The 5,162-nt window shown below is 39.1% G+C and overlaps 1 pseudogene; it reads right to left on the bottom strand.

Moving 5' to 3' along the window:
• Window positions 1–258: 258 nt before the first annotated feature.
• On the bottom strand, window positions 259–2,054 carry LOC116595110 (annotated as a pseudogene).
• Window positions 2,055–5,162: the final 3,108 nt, after the last annotated feature.

Raw genomic sequence — 5,162 nt, forward strand, 5'->3', positions numbered from 1 at the left:
GGCTTGAAGTCTTATACCTAAATTTCACAGTGCTTTAAGATTCTCAGAAGGGGGGCGCCTGGGTGGATCAGTGGGTTAAGCCGCTGCCTTCGGCTCAGGTCATGATCTCAGGGTCCTGGGATCGAGTCCCACATCGGGCTCTCTGCTCAGTAGGGAGCCTGCTTCCTCCTCTCTCTCTCTACCTCTCTGCCTACTTGTGATCTCTCTCTGTCAAATAAATAAAATAAAATCTTTAAAAAAAAATAAAAAAAGATTCTCAGAAGGGAACCCATATATTCCCATGTGTATCTGGTGCTTTGGTATAAGGAATGTTCCAAATCCACGGCCGGTCTTTTCTTCCATACAGTTCTGGAGCCAGGTCATATGGCACAGGAAAGACGGCCACTGGCTCCTTGTTCCCTGAGAAGAATTTCTGTTTTACTTTGAAGCTGTCCAGGCCAAATGCTGATGGCAGGAAAAGGACCCCAAGCTCATAGGAATGGATCATCAGATGGATGCTGTTCTTCTCTAATGCTCCCCAGGTGGCCTTGGACAAATTCCTTGTGGCAAGGAACCAAGCAATTTGAAGCCTGGAGAATGTCTCATATATGTTTTAATATGTGGCATAGCATTGCTGTGGCCAAATATGTCAGCCAACCATTTGTGAAAATAGGAAGGGAGCCAATTCTGTTTTTCAGCTGTCTGGATGTTATAGGGAAGAGACATCCCAGCTGGATATTCTTCTAAGTTGGTTCACACATTTTCCACAAAAGGATAGATCAAGTGAAGAGGAAGGGCACTTTTCCCTGGGGTACTGCTTTCCTTCCCCAGCTTCACCAAGCCTTCTTTAAACTCAGAACACAACCATTTCGAATCGTCAGCTCCCACAGACCCAATGCTGAAAACTGACTTACTATCAGCAAAGAATCTCCTTGAGACATGGATGAGGCATGCTCTTTCAGAAGCTTTCTAAGCCTAAAATGTCCCCAATTATCTTTCTGACTTCCTTGAAAGCATCCTGCAGTTGATCCAATAAGATAAACATTGGTTTCAGAGAGATCATGCTTGTGGATGTTATTTATCCACTTATTGAGTGAAGGAGCATTATAAGCCATCAAGTAGCTGATGATACCAACTTTAAAATGTGTTCTGATTCTCCAGATCTGTGGGTTTCATGGATAATTCATGGGTGTAAGGGTCTCAACCATATTCCCTGAGTTTTCTGGTGCCAATTAGCATGGATAAGGTTGGAGGTGTGTATGACAACCCAGAGGACTTCTTCATACAATAGTAACATCATTTTCCTGCAAGAGGGAAATGTTTTCATAAGGCCTGGCCTAGATATGTAAGTGAGCCTTAGCTTCTCATTTATCTCCATGCACAAGCAGTATTGGTTTCTGAACTCTGGTGGATACTGTTTTATGAGCCTGCCCATATCAAAGCAGTAGTTAAACCGAGCTGAAGATACAAGTGCCCCAAATAGAGGAGATAGAATATCCTTGATGTGGAGGGCTCCAGAGTTATAACTTGGCTTAATTCCGGAGACTCAGTGAGGTAAAATTGGGAGTCCCTTTATCCAACATGTCCCAAATGTCTTGGCCTTGCCCTGAGGTTTCATACTCCTCTTTCTCCTCTTTTAATCCATGGTGGGCAGGAGGACTGTGATTTCTAGTTCTTTGGACAGCACTGTCTTTGGAAGAAGAGATGCTGCTCTCCTCTTTGACCACTATGTTTTTAGCCTGCTTCTGCTGTGTTCCTGGTTGCAGCCCATTGTCACTGCTAGAGAGACACCAACCTAGATCTTCCTGGGAACTACTCTTCTTTTGGGAGGTGAAGACTTCTTCACATTTGGAGAGGTGAAACTTGTCAATCTGTATTGCTTAACTTCACAAGTATTGATTTTCTTCTATGGGCAGCTTTCCTAGCCTCAGAACAGGTGTATCTTGGTTCATTTCCTGCTCCCTGCCCAGCATGGGGGAGGGGAGAAGTAGAGACTTGTCTAGTTTTGGCTTTTCCTCCTCACTTTCATCACTATTGGATATTGTCCACTTCCCATAATCACCTTCCTGAGACATATTTTTATTTATTTTTTTATATTTTATTTATTTATTTGACAGACAGAGATCACAAGTAGGCAGAGAGGCAGGCAGAGAGAGAGGAAGGGAAGCAGGCTCCCCGCTGAGCAGAGAGCCCGATGTGGGACTCGATCCCAGGACCCTGGGATCATGACCTGAGCCGAAGGCAGAGGCTTTAACCCACTGAGCCACCCAGGTGACATATTTTTAAAACTTTAAGAGCTTGGGGTGCTCTCTGCTCAGTGGGGAGCCTGCTTCTTCCTCTATCTCTCTCTGCCTGCCTCTCTGCCTACTTGTGATCTCTGTCTGTCAAATAAATAAATAAAATCTTTTAAAAAAAATTTTTTTAAATAAAACTTTCAGAGCTGGTAACAGCTGAATTCGCATCTGAAATTCTGGCAACACACAGGTCTGTTTTTGTTATTTTTTGATAGTTAAATAGTACCATGAAAGGTAAATCTACAATAGAAGAGATATCACTTGTGACTTTGATGCAGCATTCCATAGCATGTCAAAATGAGAATTTTCTTCAGGTGAGGCGTATGTGTGTGTGTGTGTGTGTGTGTGTGTGTAGGGCTACCCATGTCTGTCTGATTCTTCCAGTCTTTTATTGATGAAAACTGTTCAGGTCAGAGGAACATAAGATAAAAGAAAAAGATCATATGTTAGTAATGAGAAATAAATGGTAATTGATAATTAGGGACATTAGTCCTGATGATGATTTTTTAGATATGACACAAAAAGCACAAGTAACAAAAGCAAAAACAAACAAGTGGAACTACATCACACTAAAATACTTCTGCACAGCAAAAGTAACAATTTAAAAAATGAAAAGGGATCCTATGGAATTGGAAAAAATATTTGCAAACCAGATATCCAATAAGGAATTTCACCCAAAATATATGAAGAACTCATACAACTCAACAACAACAAAATCTGACTAACAAATAGGTAGAAGAAATAGACATTTTTCCAAAGAACACATCCAAATGATCAAAAGGTACATAAAAAGATATTCAACATCTCTAAACATTAGGAAAATGCAAAAAAAAAAAAAAAAAACCAAACCCACAATGATATATCATCTCATATCTGTTGGAATGGCTATCAACAAAAAGATAATAGATGACAAGTATTGGCGAGGATTTGGAGAAAAGGGAGTCTTTAAAAATTGTTGGTAGAAATGCAAATTGGTTCAGTTGCTATGGAAAACATTATGAAGGTCCATCAAATAAGTAAAAATAAAACTACCATATGATTCAGCAATACCACTTCTGGGTTCATACCTAAAGGAAATGAAAATAGGATATAAAGAGAGAGGTGGCCTACAGTTTTCTGTTCCTGTAGTGTCCTTATCTGGTTTTGGTGTCAGGGTAATACTAGCCTCATAGAATGAGTTTGAAAGAGTTCCTTCTTCTGTTTTTTGGAATAGTTTGAGAAAGATAGATATTAATTCTTCATTGAAAGTTTGGTAGAATCTACCAGTATAGCCATTTGGTCCTGAAATTTTATAATATGTATCCATCTAAAAAAAAATACAAACACTAATTTGAAAAGATATATGCATCTCCATGTTCATTGCAGCATTATTCACAACAGCCAAGATATGGAAACAACCTAAGTGTCCAATGATGAGTAAATGGATAAAGAAATTGATAAAGAAATTGTAAATGGATAAAGAATTGTGCATACACACACACACACACATATACACAGTGGAATATTATTCAGCCATAAAAAGGAATGAAATATTGCTATTCATGACAACACAAATGGACCTTGAAGGCATTATGCTAAATGAGGTAAGTCAGACAGAGAAAGACAAATACCATATGATCTCTCTTCCATGTGGAATCTTAAAAAAAAAACTCACAGATACAGAGAACAGATTGGTGGATGCCAGAGTAAAGGTGTGAGAGGTGGAAGAAATGGGTGAGGATGGTCAAAGATAAAAAGAAAAAGAAAAAAATACAGCATATCACTGACCACCATCACCACCAACAAAAAAGACCAGAGGTTTAAAAGATGAAAAGATAGGGCCATGCCAAAAGCTATAAAAATATGGGGCTCCCATTCCAGTCTGGGGGGGTCTCATGGAATACAGGTCAAAGAAAGCTCCCCAATGAATATGCATATATATATATATATATATATATATATATATATATATATATATACACACATATATATAGGCCTCAAAGGATGCATTAGATTGTTTTTCCATAATGAAAACAGCTTTATTCCATATGAAGGGATAAAGAAGATGTGTTTATATGTATACATACAATGGAATATTATTCAGTCATGAAAAGAAGGAAATCCTGCTATTTCTGACGATGTAAATGGACCTTGAAAGCATTACACTAAGTGAGAAAATTCCAATAGAGGGATAAAACTACTGCATGGTATCACTAAAAAAAGCCAAAGCCAAACTTGTAGAAACAGAGAGTAGAATGGTGATTACCTGGGACTGTGTGTGAGAGAAATGGATTGATAAATAAATCCTGGCGATCTACAACACAGCATATTAAGTATAGAAGAGAATACTGTATTATATACTTCAAATCGCTGAGATTAAAACTTAATAAATGAATCTGGGTAAAGGATATGGGGTATTTTGCAGTATTTTTTTTTCTGTAAGTTTGAATTTGGTTTTTTTGTTTGTTTGGTTTGGTTTTTTTAAAAGATTTTATTTATTTGAGAGAGAGAGCGTGAGCATGAAAGGGGCAAGGGGCAGAGGGAGAAGCCGGCTCCCTGATGAGCAGAGGGCCTGATATGGGACTTGATCCTGGGACTACCAGGATCATGACCTGAGCCGAAGGCAGTTGCCCAACCAACTGAGCCACCCAGGTGCCCTAAATTGTTTTATTATAGGGGCATCTGGGTGGCTCAGTTGGTTAAGCATCTGCCTTCGGCTCAGTCATGATCCCAGAGTCCTGGAATTGAATCCCTCTTTGGGTTCCCTGCTTCATGAAGAGTCTGTTTCTCCCTCCTTCTATCCCTGCCCCGACCAAATGCACGAGTGCAAGCACACTCTCTCTCAAATAAAACAATAAATAATTTTTTAAAAGAAATTGTTTTATAAAAAATTTAAAATGTAAAAAAAGA

Source organism: Mustela erminea, chromosome 7 (genome assembly GCF_009829155.1).
Source record: "Mustela erminea isolate mMusErm1 chromosome 7, mMusErm1.Pri, whole genome shotgun sequence".
Taxonomy (NCBI): Eukaryota; Metazoa; Chordata; class Mammalia; order Carnivora; family Mustelidae; genus Mustela; species Mustela erminea.